The following is an 18,151-nucleotide window of genomic DNA, read 5'->3' on the forward strand; positions in this document are numbered from 1 at the left end:
ACATATATGGAGAACAATAGCACACAGAAATAAAAACATCCTCCTTGCATCCTGAAAGTTCACCAACTGTGTGCTTCTTAAAAAAAAACGCTTTTATAATTCAAATAGACTTCATGCTAACTGGCAACCATTCAAGCACATCTCTGTGAATTCCTTCTCAATGTTTTTCCTTGTGTGACTTCAGTACAGTCAATCTCAGCTAAGATAAAGAAGACAGGATATAAAATGGACAGGTAATTTGGGGTATCCTTCAAGAAGACAGGATTGGAGATGGCCTCCTGCAGGAAAGGGCTGTGGGGAAAAGAGACAAGTGTGGAAGTGCAGGAACCTGGAAGCAGGGAGTGTATCAGAATGCTTGATCTGCAAGGCTTCTGAGGCTGGCCCTGCCCTTTCTTCCAGGGATCAAAGAGGAAAGGCATGGGCCACATCCCATAGAAATGAATGAACCCTTGCTCAGAGGAGAAGAGTCATCTACTTATGTTGTTCAAAGTAGTTTGGAGTAACAAGAACAGAGGGAAGGTGTCAGGAAGGACATCAGCAGGATATTTTAGTCGTTGCGTGCTCACACAGAGCAGGCTGCCGCTAGCTCTGGGCAGTCCACGCCACAGGAAGCAAAGAGAGCGGGCACTCCTTGGACAGACTAGCTCACAGACCTCACAGGAACAGCTTGCCTTCCTCCTCATCATCCTCTGTTACATGAGCAGAATCTAGGCCATGGAAAGTACATGATTATTTGTAAACTCACAATGTGCTGCTTTTCTGTGCTATGTAATAAATTACCACAAACTTTGAGGCTTAAAGTAATGCCCATTCATTATCTTATAATTGTGTAAGAATGCCTGGTTTATCTGCTCGAGGTCTCACAAGGAAATGTGGAACTTGGCAAGATGTGTCCTCATCTGAAGCTCAGAGTTCTTTTAAGTTCCTTCTGGTGGTTCATAAAATTCAGGTTGCTCTCAGTCTTTTGCCATATGACCCTACCATTTTCAAAAGCAGCACGAAGAAACTCTCTTGCATCCAGTATCTCCCTTACCTCAAATACCTGACGTTTCTGTTTCTGATTGCTAAAGCCAGATTTTAAAAGTTCATGGACTAGGTCAGGCCCACCCCCCCACAAAAAAATCTATCTTAAAGGTCAATTGATTTGGGGCCTTAGTTACAGTTTCAAAATCCTCTATAGCAACACCTACATTGGTGTTTGATTGAATAATTGGGAGAATGTATGTACGTACAGGTACATTAGAGGCCAGGCATTTTTGGAATTCTGGCCTATCTTAGAATTCTGCCTATCACAAGCAGGATATATGACTACATGGCTGAACAGGTAAAATTTAGAAATAAAACAAAGATTTCCAAATGCCTGCCAGCGCTGGTCCTGTTTGTTTCTATTCTTGGCTGTCCAAAGACAGAAGTAGGGCCAAAAGGGACAGTGTGAAGTATTTGTAAGCCAAGCTGAAGCGGGCACACAGCTGTTCTCTGTGCTTCTGCAGCAGAACTACCAACTGTCCGTATTTTCGAATAGTCTGAGGCTCAAAAGAATTAGAAAGCAGCAGCGACGAATTAGAGACTAGCTTGGAAAGTAAACTGCAATCTTGTGGTCAAAGGCAAGTTTCCTTCACCACAGAAAGATGACACTGCAGTGCCAAGAAACAGCTGAAGAAATGGCTTAGCAACTGCCCTGAGGCAGACCTTATGAATGACAGTGACACAGCACTCTGTTAAGCACAGCTTTGGGCAGGAAGTTGGGCCAAATCAATATGCAGTACTTTGTACCACTCAATTACCGCAAAATATTACTATCCTCCTTTCAAAAACATTTTAGGTTGAAGGCTGAGCTAGGGAGTTGATGTAAAATCTTTTATGGAAAGACTGGGTAGGTAGGAATTGAAAAGCTAAGAGGCACCAAGTATCCCTTTAGGGGGCCTATTTGATTTTCTTGGAATACCAAAAAGTCATCAGAGAAAAACTGCCTTTCATAAACTGAATTTATCTTGACAATAAAGACATCCATTTTTAGCAACAGTCTATTCAATGTCCTCTTTTTTTTTTTACAGCCATGAAGTACCTACTTTAAACTTTAGATCTGAAATCAAGATTTTCTGAATGTAATAATTACATAAGCCAAAGATTTTAGTAAACCAAGTTTCTACCCAAAGCATCTTTTGCAGCCTGCAATAAATGTCTGGAGGGAAATCGCCTTTGCAAAATTAGGACAGTAAGAGAAATGTGACATAGTTGACTCCATCTTGCTTCTGACCTCCAAGCTGTCCTTTGTCATTTCTGGGAACAGGTAAAGCTAACTTTGGGAGGAATTTAGTTTATAGTTTAATGTGAAAACAAGGATAATAACCTTTCCCAAAACTAAACTGCTTCTGAAAACTGATGAAAGGCCATGAGGTGAGGGTTATGAGAGGGGCTGAGATAACGGGACATTGTCTGGGAGATCATAAGATTTCTGTTTCCCAATCACTCCTGTAGGTGGCATTACTACTGTAGAACCTAAGGTTGGTCTTTTGAGAGATCCTTTCAGACGTTTCTGACAACTGGCTGGCTCAACCGGTCCTGCGGCCCCCACCCAGAGGCTGACTCAGAGCAGGAGGACCATATTCCACACCCCTATGATTTCATCCCCAACCAATCAACATTCCTCATTCCCTAGCCCCCTGCCCACAAAACTATCCTGGAAAAACCCTAATCTCCAAGCCTTCAGGGAGACTGATTTGAGTAATAACTCTATCTCCTATGTGGCTGGTCTCGTGTTAGTAAAACTCTTTATTGCAATACCATGGTCTCAGTGAACTGGTTTTGTCTGTAGAGCAGGCGGGAAGAATCCATCAGGCAATTACAGGAGTTGCTATGGAAACAGGAAAACATTTAACAGCACTGGCATAAAAACAGGGTTGGGGGGGGGAGTAGCGGAGAATGGGAGGGGAGCCAGTGGTGTCTAGATTGCCCCATGGGATTGTTACAAGGCGAGAGGAGGAGACAAAGGGGAAAAACAAAAGATGGGGAGGGAAAGGGAGGGAGGGCAGAGAGAATAAAAGGTAGGGCAGGCAGAGAGAATAAAAGGTAGGCTCAAAGAATAAATTTAAATGAAAAGTCTGAAAACAAAGCTAATTTGATCTGTTTGTTGTGACGCCAATTCTAGAGGGGAGCAGGATAATGACAGGAGTCAGCACTGGGGTCAAGAAAGAAGCAAGGGAAATTCTAGATGCACCCTTACTTAACGGCCTGATACTTTTTAGAAGGTGCCATGAGTTAGAAAGACTCTACCTCCATTTTTGATATTCGACTGTTGACAGTTTTCAAGCCCCAGTGATGCCCCTTTACCTTTAGCCCCACATCTGGGCAAGTCAGTGAGAAAGCCCTTCTCTCTCGGACCTAGTGTGAAGTTCCAATCATGCAAACTCACTCCCGCCTCGCTCCCCAACCACAGTAAAAACCGACTGCTGGCCAGATGGTCAAACAGGAACAGCTCGGGTCTGCGGCTCCCAGTGAGGTGGACACAGAAAGCGGGTGATTTCTGCATTTCCAACAGAGCACCCGGTTCATCTCACTGGGACTGGCTGGACCGTGGGTGCGGCCCACGGAGGGCGAGCTGAAGCAGGGTGGGATGTCACCTCACTTGGGAAGCACAAGGGGTCAGAGAATTTTCTCCCCTACCCAAAGGAAGCCGTGAGGGATTGAACCTAAGGAACTCTGGCACAGATACTGTGCTTGTCCCACAGTCTTTGCAACCTGCAAACCAGGAGATTCCCTCTGGTGCCTATCCCACCAGGGCCTTGGGTTTCAAGCACAAAATGGTGCAGTCATTTGGGCAAACACCAAACTAACTGCAGGAGTTCTTTTTTTCCATAACCCAGAGGCACCTGGAACGCCAGCGAGACAGAACCGTTCACGCCCCTGGAAAGGGCTGCTGAAGCCAGGGACCCAAGTAGTCTTGCTCAGCGGGTCCCACCCCCATGGAGCCCAGCAAACTAAGATCCACTGGCTTGAAGTTCTTGCTGCCAGCACAGCAGCAGTCTGAGGTCAACCTGGGACGATGGGGCTTGGTGGGGGGAGGGGCGTCTGCCATTGCTGAGGCTCGAGTAGGTGGTTTTACAATCACAGTGTAAACAAAGCCACTGGGAAGTTCGAACTGGGTGGAGCCCACTGCAGCTCAGCAAGGCTGCTGTGGCGACTGCCAGATTTCTCTTCTCTGGGCAAGGCATCTCCGAAAAAAACGCAGCATCCCCCATCAGGGGCTGATAAATAAAACCCCCAACTCCCTGGGACAGAGAACCTGGGGAAAGGGGCAGCTATGGGCGAAGCTTCAGCAGACTTAAACATCCCTGCCTGGCAGCTCTGAAGACAGCAGTGGACCTACTAGCACAGCGTTTGAGCTCTGCTAAAGGTCAGACTGCTTCTTCAAGTGGGTCCGACTCCCGTGTATCCTGACTGGGAGAAATCTCCCAGTAGGTGCCAACAGACACCTCATACAAGAGAGCTCTAGCTGGCATCTGGCAGTGCCCCTCTGGGACGAAGCTTCCAGGGGAATGATCTTTGCTGATCTGCAGCCTCCGCTGGTGACACCCAGGGCAAGCAGCGTTGGGAGTGGACCTCCAGCAAACTCCAGCAGACCGGCAGCAGAGGAGCCTGACTATCAGAAGGAAAACTAACAAACAGCAAGGAATAGCATGTCCACTCAAAGATGCCATCCAAAGGTCACCAACATCAAAGACCAAAGGTCACCAACATCAAACACCAAAGGTAGATAAATCCACAAAGATGGGGAGAAACCAGCACAAAAAAGCTGAAAATTCCAAAAACCAGAAGGCCTCTTCTCCAAAGGATCACAACTCCTCACCAGCAAGGGATAAAACTGGACGGAGAATGAGTTTGACAAATTGACAGAAGTAGGCTTCAGAAGGTGGATAACAACAAACTCCTCCAAGCTAAAGAAATATGTTCTAATCCAATGCAAGGAAGCCAAGAACCTTGAAAAAAGGTTAGACGAATTGCTAACTAGAAAAACCAGTGTAGTGAAGAACATAAATGACCTGATGGAGCTGAAAAATACAGCATGAGAACTTCATGAAGCATACACAAGTTTCAGTAGCCGAATCGGTCAAGTGGAAGAAAGGATATCAGTGACTGAAGATCAGCTTAATGAAATAAAGAGCGAAGACAAGATTAGAGAAAAAAGAATAAAAAGGAATGAACAAAGCCTCCAAGAAATATGGAACTATGTGAAAAGACCAAATCTACATTTGATTGGTATACCTGAAAGTGACGAGGAGAATGGAACCAAGCTGGAAAACACTCTTCAGGATACTATCCAGGAGAACTTCCCCAAACTAGCAAGACAGGCCAACATTCAAATTCAGGAAATACAGAGAACAGCACAACAACATTCCTCGAGAAGAGCAACGCCAAGACACATAATTGTCAGATTATGTGACACTGACCAAGGTTGAAACGAAGGAAAAATCGTTAAGCGCAGCCAGAGAGAAAGGTCGGGTTACCCACAAAGGGAAGCCCATCAGACTAATGGGATCTCTCAGCAGAAACCCTACAAGCCAGAAGAAAGTGAGGCCCAATATTCAACATTCTTAAAGAAAAGAATTTTCAAACCAGAATTTCATATCCAGCCAAACTAAGCTTCGTAAGTGAAGGAGAAATAAAATCCTTTACAGACAAGCAAATGCTGAGAGATTTTGTCACCACCACGCCTGCCTTACAAGAGCTCCTGAAGGAAGCACTAAACATAGAAAGGAACAACAGGTACCATCCACTGCAAAAACATAACAAATTGTAAAGAATATCAACACTATGAAGAAACTGCAACTAACAGGCAAAACCACCAGCTAGCATCATAATGACAAGATCAAATTCACACAAAACAGTATTAAACTTAAATGTAAATGGGCTAAATGTCCCAATTAAAGACACAGACTGGCAAACTGAATAAAGAATCAGGGTCCATCAGTGTGCTGTATTCAGGAGACCCATATCACATGCAAAGATACATAGGCTCAAAATAAAGGGATGAAGGAATATTTACCAAGCAAATGGAAAGGAAAAAAAGCAGGAGTTGCCATCCTAATCTCTGATAAAACAGACTTTAAATCAACAAAGTTCAAAACAGACAAAGAAGGGCATTATATAACGGTAAAGAGATCAATGCAACAAGAAGAGCTAACTATCCTAACTATATATGCGGCCAATACAGGAGCACCCAGATTCATAAAGCAAGTTCTTAAAGACTTACAAAGAGACTTAGACTCCCACACAATAGTAGTGGGAGACTTTAACACCCCACTGTCAATATTAGGCAGATCAATGAGAGAGAAAATTAACAAGGATATTTAGGACTTGAACTCAGCTCTGGACCAAGCAGACCTAATAGACATCTACAGAACTCTCCACCCCTAATCAACAGAATATACATTCTTCTCAGCACATCACACTTATTCTAAAATTGACCACATAATTGGAAGTAAAACATTCCTCAACATATGCAAAAGAACAGAAATCATAACAAACAGTTTCTCAGACCACAGTGCAATCAAATTAGAACTCAGGATTAAGAAACTCACTCAAAACCACACAACTACATGGAAGCTGAACAACCAGCTCCTGAATGACTACTGGGTAAATAACAAAATGAAGACAGAAAAAAGATGTTCTTGGAAACCAATGAGAACGAAGACACAACGTACCAGAATCTCTGGGGCACATTTAAAGCAGCATGTAGAGGGAAATTTTTACCACTAAATGCTCATCAGAGAAAGCAGCAAAGATCTAAAATCGACAACATAACTTCAAAATTAGAAGAACTAGAGAAGTAACAGCAAAAAAATTCAAAATCTAGCAGAAGACAAGAAATAACCAAGATCAGAGCAGAACTGAAGGAGACAGAGATACAAAAAACCCTTCAAAAAAAAAATCAATGAATCCAGGAGCTGGGTTTTTGAAAAGATCAACAAAATAGACAGCTAGCTAGACTAATAGAGAAGAATCAAATAGATGCAATAAAAAATGTTATAGGGGATATCACCGCTTATCCCACAGAAATACAAACTACCATCAGAGAATACTATAAACACCCCTACACAAATAAACTAGAAAATCTAGAAGAAACTGATAAATTCCTGGATACATACACCCTCTCAAGACTAAACCAGGAAAAAGTCGAACCCCTGAATAGACCAATAACAAGTTCTGAAATTGAGGCAGTAATTATTAGCCTACCAACCAAAAAAAGTTCACGACCAGACAGATTCACAGCCAAATTCTACCAGAGGTACAAAGAGGAGCTGGTACCATTCCTTCTGAAACTATTCAAAATAATAGAAAAAGAGGGAATCCTCCCTAACTCATTTTATGAGGCCAGCATCATCCTGATCCAAAACCTGGCAGAGACACAACAAAAAAAGAAAATTTCAGGCCAATATCCCTGATGAACACCGATGCGAAAATCCTCAATAAAATACTGGCAACCTGAACAGCACATCAAAAACCTTACCCACCACGATCAAGTTGGCTTAATCCCTGGGATGCAAGGCTGGTTCAACATAAGCAAACCAATAAAGGTAATCCATCACATAAACAGAACCAATGACAAAAGCCACAGCATTATCTCAATAGATGCAGAAAAGGCCTTTGACAAAATTGAACACCCCTTCTGTCAATAAACTAGGTATTAATGGAACATATTTCAAAATAATAAGCGCTATTTATGACAGACCCACAGCCAGTATCATACTGAATGGGCAAAAACTGGAAGCATTCCCTTTGAAAACTGGAACAAGACAAGGATGCCTTGTCTCACCACCCCTATTCGACATAGTATTGGAAGTTCTGGCCAGGGAAATCAGGCAAGAGAAAGAAATAAAGGGTATTCACATAGGAAAGGAGGAAGTCAAATTGTCTCTGTTTGCAGATGACATGATGGTTTATTTAGAAAACCCCACTGACTCAGCCCAAAATCTCCTTAAGCTGCTGATAACCAACTTCAGCAAAGACTCAGGATACAAAATCAATGTGCAAAACTCACAAGCATTCCTACACACCAGTAACAGACAAACAGCCAAATCATGAGTAACTCCCATTCACAATTGCTACAAAGAGAACAAAATACCTAGGAATCCGACTTACAAGGGATGTGAAGGACCTCTTCAAGGAGAACTACAAACCACTGCTCAAGGAAATAAGAGAGGGCACAAACAAATGGAAAAACATTCCATGCTCATGGATAGGAAGAATCAATATCATGAAAATGGCCATACTGCCCAAAGTAATTTACAGATTCAATGCTATCCCCAAGCTACTGACTTTCTTCATAGAACTGGAAAAAACTACTTTAAACTTCATATGGAACCAAAAAAGAGCCTGAATAGCCAAGACAATCCTGGGCAAGAAGAACAAAGCTAAAGGCATCACACTACGTGACATCAAACCATACTACAAGGCTACAGTAACCAAAACAGTATGGTACTAGTACCAAAACAGATATACAGACCAACAGAACAGAAGAGAAGCCTCAGAAATAATACCACACATCTACAACCATCTGATCTTTGACAAACCTGACACAAGCAGTGCAGAAAAGACTCCCTATTTAATAAATGGTGTTGGGAAAACTGGCTAGCCACATGCAGAAAACTGAAACTGGACCCCTTCCTTACACCTTATACGAAAATTACCTCAAGATGGACAAAGACTTAAAAGTATGACCTAGGACCATAAACATCCTAGAAGAAAACCTGGGGAATACCATTCAGGACATACGCATGAGCAAAGACTTCATGACTAAAACACCAAAAGCAATGGCAACAAAAGCCAAAATTGACACATGGGATCTAATTAAACTAAAGAGCTTCTGCACAGCGAAAGAAACTATCATCAGAGTGAACAGGCAGCCTACAGAATGGGAGAAAAGTTTTGCAGTCTATCCATCTTACAAAGGGCTAATATCCAGAATCTACAAGGAACTTAAATTTACAAGAAAAAAAGATCCCATCAAAAAGTGGGCAAATGATATGAACACTTTTCAAAAGAAGACATTTATGCAGCCAACAAACATAAAGAAAAAAGCTCATCATCCTGGTCATTAGAGAAATGCAAATCAAAACCACAATGAGATACCATCTCACACCAGTTAGAATGGCGATCATTAAAAAGTCAGGTAACAACTGATGCTGGAGAGGATGTGGAGAAATAGGAACGCTTTTATACTGCTGGTGGGAGTGTAAATTAGTTCAATCATTGTAGAAGGCAGTGTGGTGATTCCTTGAAGATCTAGAAGTAGAAATACCATTTGACTCAGCAATCCCATTATTGGGTATATACCCAAAGAACTATAAATCATTCTACTATAAAGACACATGCACACATATGTTTACTGCGGCAGTATTCAAAATAGCAAAGACTTGGAAGCAACTCAAATGTCCATCAATAGACTGGATAAAGAAAATGTGGCACATAATACAACATGGAATACTATGCAGCCATAAAAAAAGATGAGTTCATGTTCTTTGCAGGGACATGGATGAAGGTGGAAACCATCATTCTCAGCAAACTACCACAAGAGCAGAAAACCAAACACCGCATGTTCTCACTCGTAAGTGGGAGCTGAACAATGAGAACACGTGGACATATGGAGGGGAACATCACACACCAAGGCCTGTTCAGGGGCTGGGGGGCTAGGGGAGGGATAACATTAGAAGAAATACCTAACATAGGTGATGGGTTGATGCGTGCAGCAAACTACCATGGCACATGTATACCTGTGTAACAAAACTGTACATTCTGCACCTGTACTCCAGAACTTAAAGTAATTAAAAACAAACAAACATAATGAGCAAAAAAAAAAAAAAAAAAAACAAGAAACAAAAACCAAGCTAGTATTTCTCTGCCCTCTCCAGCCCTTTCTCACATCTGCCTACCATGGTCATCCCCCAGAAGCTTCATTCGGTGAGTATAATAAACCTTTTCATCCTGCTGGTGTGTGTCCATGTGTGACATCAACAGTCTTGATCTCTGAACCAAATTTTGGGCGGGGCTCCATCTCATCTCAGCAGGACTACCACCACCGTGGAAGCAGAGAGAAGGCAGTGTCCACCCCTGCCAGTTAGACTGGGGAAAGGCTTGCTTTACAACAGAGCTTCCCAGTGGAGGGAAGACACAGAATGCAAGGCCGAAGAGCAGTCAGCGAACTTCTTCCCGCTGCTGTAGGAAAAGGACACTGGCAGTGAGAGAGAAGCCAATACACAGGGACGTAGAAATAAGAGACAGAAGACTCCTGGTGGTGTCAGAGCAAGTGAATGCTGTTGCTCCCAGGTGCCTGCTGCATCTCTGACTTTCCTGCAGATGTATTACGGTTCTCAGTCTTCCAATATATTCCCGTTTTTGCCTGAATTAGTTTCAGATTCCTGTCACTTAAAAGCGAACAACTACAGCCTTGATGAAAACAGAGGGAGATTAAAAGCACTCCATAATTACTATTAATTTTCTTACAATGTCAATAATGGCACTGTAGTTATGCAGAATGTTCTTATACAGTTGACTCCTGAACAATATGGGTTTGAACTGTGAGAGTCCACACAGATTTTCTTCCGCCTCTGACACCTGTGACAGCAAGACCATCACTTTCTCTTCAGCCTACTCAATGTGAAGACGAGGTGAGGACCTTTATGATGATCCACTTCCACTAATGAATGGGAATTTCCTTATGGTTTTCTTAACATTTGTCCTTTAGCTTCCTTTATGGTAAAAATACAGTAAATACAATACCTATAACATACAAAATATATGTTAATTGACTGCTTATATTATCAGTAAGGCTTCTGGTCAAAAGTAGGCTGTTAGTAGTTAAGTTTTTGGAGAGTCAAAAGTTATATGTGAATTTTCAACTATGCAGTGGTGGGGAGCCCATGCCCCTAACCTGCCGTGTTGTTGAAGGATCAGCTGTACGGCAGTGCGTGCTAAAGAATTAGGAACCAAAGTCATGAGGTCTGCTGCTTTCAAATGATTCGAAAACAAAAGTATAAAGTAAATATGCAAAAATGGTAACAACACCTGAGTTTATGTTAAAAGTACATACATTATTTGTTCTTTCCACTTTCCTATATGTATGAAAACTTCCACAAAAAAACTATCTTTAGAGGGGAGACTCAAGGTATTAATAACACGCCCAGCCCTGAGGAAGATCAGTGCTTTCGGGAAATGACATGTAGTTCTCCACAGGTGTGGAGGACATACAAGGAAGGTAAAAAGGCAAGTTTTATAATAAGAAATTTAACATTTATCCTGAAAGCAAATGGGAAACCATTAAAGGAATTTCTGCAGAGAGGAAGTGGGGAAAATGACATGATCAGATTTTGACGTGAAAAATATTTCCCTGTTGGCAGCACGAATCCTCAACTAGAAAGTGGCAGGCATATGGTAACCGTCCAGATGAGAAATGATGCGAACCGGAGTTAAGCGGAGAGGGGTAAGTAGTGAGGATTACAGAAGAACAGACATGAAAAATTCATAGGTTTCCTTACCGGAATGGATTTGACAGGGAAGGGGATGGAGTGCTGGGAGGGAAAGGGAAGAATCCAGGAAGCCTGAAGATTCTGGCTTTGGTGTCTATGGTACCGTTCATGGACTGGAGATACAGAAGAGCAAGACATGGTGAGTTTAGGGTGGTGGTGGAGACACATGGTGAGGGAGGGGTATGACAGAGACTGGGAGATTACAGGCATATGCCAAAGGCATGGAAGAGCCCACCCAGTAAGAAAGTGCAGAGTTGGCTGAAATGAGGTGAGGAAAGAAACGCAGCTGCACACAGCCGCAATTTGGGGATAAGCAGAGGAACATAAACCCTTGAAAGATAATTTTAAAAATAGCCTCAGGCACAGGAGGAAAACATGGACAGTGGTTCACAAGGGTACAGGAAGGGAAACATCTGAGAGGGAGGAAGAGGTCAGCGGTGCCAGGTACCATGCACTCTCCAACAGATCAAAGTGTCACCAAACAAAAAGACCTAAAGTAGGGCAGTTCCAGGGTTAATTTAGCAGTTTAACAACATTATGAAAGACGCAGGTTCTTTCCATCTTTCCACTCTGTTAGACAAAATGCCTGTCTTTGGTGACTTCATGGTATCAGTCCTCAGGCTAGAACCCCTCACTGATTGCAAGAAGATTGCCATAGTACCCTAGGCACTGCGTGCAGACAGTTATCTGGCATAAAAGATGGGTATTTCTTTCTTGTGACTTCTTTTTTTTTTTTTTTTTTTTTTTTTGAGATAGGGTCTGGCTCTGTTGCCCAGGCTGGAGTGCAGTGGTGTGATCTCAGCTCGCTGCAACCTCTGCCTCCTGAATAGCTGTGACTACAGGCGCACACCACTATGCCCAGCTACTTTTAAAAAATTTTTTGTAGGGATTGGGTTTCACTATGTTGCCCAGGCTGGTCTCAAACTCTTGAGCTCAAGCAATCCTCCCACCTCGACCTTCCATAGGGTTGGGATTACAGGCGTGAGCCATGGCATCTGGCTGTGACTTTTTAGAGTTAAAAAAAAAATCCTTCCCCAGAAACACCTCACTTGACCTGCCCTCATATTATAGAGTAAAACTGGGTCACATTCACCCTTGAACAGACCACAAGCAAGAAGAATGGAATTATTACAACTGTCTTGATTAATCAAGATTTACCCCTGAGCTAGGGACAGGGTGCCAGGCCTGAAGGCTGGATAATTGGGGGTGGCTGGGGGGGGGGGGGAGGGAAAAAGGATGGGGGTAGATGTTGAATAGGTAACTAACAGGTATTAAGAGGGGCCATTCTGTATTATGGTATTCTAATCTTTTTTCACTTAATAACATTCATGTTAAAAAGAGCAGAGATTTGTGGGGGCAAAAATAAATGTAGTTAATGCAGGAAAAAACTTGAATCAACAAGTTGTATGCTTCTGAGAGTGGAAAAAACATACAATAACTTTAAAAGAGTATATATTCTAAAATATCTGATTTCCTTTAGCAGCCACTTTCTGAAGACATTGATAATTTACTTTCTGCAGTGAAAATGTACAAATTTCATTTTCTTTGTCCCAAGACTACTTTCAAGTTTCATAAAAAGAACCTTAACTTGGCCAGGCGCGGTGGCTCACGCCTGTAATCCCAACACTTTGGGAGGCCGAGGCGGGTGGATCACGAGGTCAGGAGATCGAGAGCGTTCTGGCTAACATGGTGAAACCTGTCTCTACTAAAAATGCAAAAAATTAGCTGGGCGCGGTGGCGGGCGCCTGTAGCCCCAGCTACTCGGGAGGCTGAGGCAGGAGAATGGCGTGAACCCGGGAGGAGGAGCTTGCAGTGAGCCGAGATTGCACCACTGCACTCCAGCCTGGGCGACAGAACGAGACTCCATCTCAATTAAAAAAAAAAAAGAACCTTAACTTAAAATTGCTAAGCAAATTCTTTCAACCACATCTCTCTTCATTTTCTAGAGTCAGAAGTTCTAAATTTAGGAAACTCTTTGTTTGTATCTATGGGGTAGCTTTGTGGTATCAACTTGGCTGGGCTGAACTACAGTCCCCAGATTTCCCTTTCTAGTATGTTTTTGGTTGGGTGAGTTACAAGTAATATTATCTCCTCGGAGCCAGAAGAGAAAAGGAAGATTAGCAGCTATTTTGTAGCATAATATACCTTTTCCCAGTTATTCAAACACTAACCTAAGTGCTGCTGGGAGAGATTTTGCAAACATCATTAAAGTCCCTAATAGGTTGATTTTAAGTTAATAAAAATGATTATTCTAGGTGAGTCTGCCTTAGTCACTGGGAAGCCCTTTCAAAGAAAGCTTAGGCCCTGTCTCAGCCAAGAGGCTTCAAACAGCAGCTAGACCTGCAATTTCTCTCCTTTTTTCAGGATCTTCCCTGGATACCTATCTGTGGACAAGAAGCTTCAGTGTGTGCCCTTTGGGCTCCAGCCCGCTATCTTCCCTTCCTGACTGCCTGGCCCTGTGGGCTTTGAGCTTGCTTAACCAGCTCTCTCAACTGTATAAGCCAATTCCTTATTATAAATCCACGTGCGTGTATATATACACACACATTCATTTAAAATCTGACTGGTTCTGCCTCTCTGAACCCTTACACACGTTGGTTCACACCTGCCCCAACCCCTACATCTACAGATCCACTTCTACACTTGTGAAACATAAACTCCACTAGGTGTTCTCTGACTTGATACAGAAAAGTTTTAAATAATAGTAGAATGGTGGCTCAGTCCTTTTGGGCTGCTATAGCAGAATAAATGACAAATTTATTTCCATAAATCTAGAGGCTGGGAAATCTGAGATCGTGGCGTCGGCTTGGTTGGGTTCTGGTGTGGAGCCTTCTTTCTGGGTCACAGGTGACACCTTCTAGCTGGGTCCTCACATGGTAGAAGGGGGACAGTAGCTCTATGGGGCATCTCTTACAAGTCCACTCATCCCATTTGTGAGATTAGGTCTGCGCTCCGGACCTAAACACCTCCTACGGCTCCGCCTCTGAACACCATCACATCAGAGATTAGGTTTCAACATACGAATTTTGGGAGGACACAAACACTCAGACCATCGCAGTTTTTTGTTTGTTTCCACTATTTTGGAGCAGCATGTAAATGTGCTGCTTCGGGGAACAGTCTTATATAACTATACTCCTTTGCTATGCTTCGAATACATTTTCTTTACTGTGTCACCTGACCCTTGCTTGTACTGGAGTTCATCTATCCATTCACGCTTCTTCCACAATTTCTCTCAGCTCATGAGATTTCACGTTCTCTATGACTAGTAACAGTCTCTACGAGAAATCCCATTTATTTCCTCACTGGTCACAGACTAATTCTTTTATTTCTTTAAGTTGCTCCTTGTTCATGACACCAAACTGCTCTCGAGGCTAAAGGTTAACTCAAAACTTTAATATTCTGTATATCCTTTCATTAAGACTCTCTCTTGAAGAAAAGCAAATAGTTATGGTTGTGTTTAAATCATCAGTTTCAGCACTGATCACAAAATACAAAGTTTAAAACAATTAAAAATAAGTGAATTTAACAAATATACCCATACATTTTGATGTTTTTAATACTATAAAATAAGAGAAAATTCAATGGAATTTTTTAAAGTATGCACATTAAGTTTAAAAAGCAGATTATAAAAATGGTATATTGAGATAATATAATTTTTATAACTCAACAAATAAATACAGATGTTCCCCACTTTTTGTAGGTATTTTTAGTCTCATTTTCATTTACTTTGATCTTACTTATTTCCTTCCACTAATTTTGAGGCTTTGGTTTGTTCTTTTCTAGTTCTTTAAGATGCATCATTAGGTTGTTTGAAACCTTTCTAGTTTTTTAATGTAGGATTTATTGTTACATAAATTTGCCTCTTCATATTGCTTTTGCTATGCCCCATAGGTTTTGGTATATTGTATTTCTATTTTCATTTGTCTCAAGAAATATTTTAGTTTACCATTTAATGTCTTCCTTCACCCATTGGTCATTCAGGAACATGTTGTTTGATTTTCATGTATTTGTAGTTTTGAATGTTCCTCTTGTTACTGATTTCTAGTTTTAAATTCCACTGTGGTCAGATAAGATAGTGGATAAAATTAATTAAAAAAATTTTTTTGAGATTTGTTTTGTGTCCTAACATATGAGCAATCCTGAAGAATGTTTCATGTGTTGATGAAAGAAATTGTATCCTGAAGCTGTTTGGTGAAATGTTCTGTAAGTGACTGTTAGGTCCATTTGGTTGATGGTGTAGTTTAAATCCAGTGCTTCTTTGTTGATTTTCTGTCTAGATGACCTGTCCAATGCTGAAAGTGGGCTGCTGAAATCCCCAATTCTATTACTGTACTAGGGTCTATCTCTCCCTTTAGATCTAATAGTTGCTTTTTATTTCTGGGTGCTCTAGTGTTGGGTGCATATATATTTCCAACTGTTATATTATCTTGCTTAACTGATCCTTTTATCTCATAATGTCCTTCTTTGTTGCTTTTTACAGCTTTTCACTTGATGCCTGTTTGGCCTGATATAACTAATGCCACTCCTGTTGGCTTTTGGTTTCCATTTGGATGGATTATCTTTTTCTATCCCTTCACTATCAGTCTGTATGAATTTACAGGTGAGGTGAGTTTCTTGCAGGCAGTGTATAGTTGGGTGTATTATCCATTCAGCCAGTCCATATCTTTTAAATGGGGGAACTGAACCCATTTACATTCAAGGTTATTGACAGGTAAAGACTTGTTCCTGTCACATTGTTCTCTGGATGTTTTATCGTTTGTTCTGTACTTCCTTTCTTACGGTTTTTCTGTGTTTGGGTGGTTTTCCACATTGATACAGTTTGACTCTTTTTCCTTTCTTTGTGTCTGGACTCTACCAGTGAATTTTATAGCTTCACATGTTTTCATAATGGTGGTTATTTTTTCATTTCCAGATATAAGACTCCCTTGAGAATTTCTTGTAAGGCCAGTCTAGCAGTGACGAATTCCCTTCATTTCTGCTTGTCTGTGAAAGATTTTACTCCTTTTTCATTTCTGAAATGTAGCTCTGCGGGGTATAGTGTTCTTGGCTCACAGGTCCCCCACCCCCACTTTAAGTATTTTTAATATATCATTCCATTCTTTCCCGGCCTGTAAGTTTTCTGCTGAGAAATCTGCTGTTAGTTTAATGGGAATTCCCTTATATGTGACTTGACACTTTTCTCTTGCTGCTTTTAGAATTCTTCGCCTTTAACATCTGGTAATTTGACTATAACGTGACTCAGAGATAACCTGTTTGGGCTGACTCTAATTGGAATTCTTTGAGTTTATTGGACCTGGATGTCCATCTCGAATTTCAGGACTTGGGAAGTTTTCAGCTACTATTTCATTAAGTGTATTTTCTACACTTTTCTTCTGGAATGACCACATTGCTCACTTCATGGTATACAATACATCCTGTAGGCTTTCTTTACCATTTTTTCTTTTTTTGTCTGCCTGTGTTATTTCAAAAGATCTGTCTTCAAGTTCAGAAATTCTTTCTTTTGCTTGGTTTAGTCTGTTGTTGAAGCTCCTGACTGTATTTTTTATTTCACTCATTGAATTCTTCAGCTCTGGGATTTCTGTTTGGTTCTTTTTTGTGTTACCTATCTCTTTGTTGAATTTCTTATTCAAATCATAAATTGTTTTCTTGATTTTGCTGAACTGTGTGTTTTCTTGTATCTCATTGAGATTCTTTAAGTTTATTTTGAATTATTTCTCTGGCATTTAGCATATTTTCTTATGACCGGGGTCTGTTACTGAGAATTATTTTTTTCCTTTGGAGGTGTCATATTTCCTTTTCTATATTTGATGTGTCCCCATGTTGATTTCTATACATCTGGTAGAAAAGTCATTTCTTCCAATTTTACGGAGTACATTTCACAGGGAAAGACTTATTTGTATAAATGGGTCTTGGAGTGTCAGACTGGTGGGGTGCATTGGCTTTGGTGCATCTGTGTCTAGGTGGGCACTGTAGTGTAGTCTCTGTGTACTTTCCTCAGTTGTGAGTCACACCTGACGTCTGCAAGTATCTCAGAAGCCTAGGCTGAGAGAGTCTGTGGTGGCAGTGGTGCAGCTTTGTTGAGGGTGGGCTCACAAGGCTTTCTCAGGTCAGGGACGTGTGCATCCATGCAGCAGGTTAGGCAGCTTGGAATCTAGCCAACTTAGGGTCTGGCTCTACACCACAGGGCTGTCACTCTGGGCAGGAGCACAAGCACGTGTTTAGTTGGATGGCGTGGGGGTATGCCTGCCAGGAGTAGCCCAAAGGGCTGTTTCTCAGGCCTAGCTATCTGTGAAACTGCTTTGTGATGTGTGGATTTATGTCACGGAGTTAAAATTTTCTTTTGACTCAGCAGGATGAAAAAACTCTTTTTGGAGAATCTGTGAAGGGACATTTGGGAGCCCACTGAGGCTGCTCAGCTGAACTGGGAATGTGTTTGCCAGGGATGGCCTGCAGGGCTGTTTTCCAGGCTTGGGATGCAGTCTCACGGCTTCTCAGATGGCTTGGCTGTCTGTTGGCTTGGAGTGGCCCATGGGGCTGTTTCTCAGGATGGGGGAGCAGACACATGGGTGTTTAGATGGCTGTGAAGCATGTCTGCCAGGGGCAGCCTATGGGGCTGTTTCTGAGGTCCA

The 18,151-nt window shown here is 41.8% G+C and overlaps 2 protein-coding genes across 2 annotated transcripts in view; both read right to left on the reverse strand.

Moving 5' to 3' along the window:
* Nucleotides 1-18,151, reverse strand: part of ANKRD39 (ankyrin repeat domain 39) — a 745,852-nt gene that overhangs the window by 427,039 nt on the left and 300,662 nt on the right. The window lies entirely within an intron of this gene.
* Nucleotides 1-18,151, reverse strand: part of TMEM131 (transmembrane protein 131) — a 256,208-nt gene that overhangs the window by 123,405 nt on the left and 114,652 nt on the right. The gene's annotated exons all lie outside the window — the stretch shown is intronic.

The sequence above is a fragment of the Macaca thibetana genome, chromosome 13 (genome assembly GCF_024542745.1).
Source record: "Macaca thibetana thibetana isolate TM-01 chromosome 13, ASM2454274v1, whole genome shotgun sequence".
In the NCBI taxonomy this organism is placed as follows: Eukaryota; Metazoa; Chordata; class Mammalia; order Primates; family Cercopithecidae; genus Macaca; species Macaca thibetana.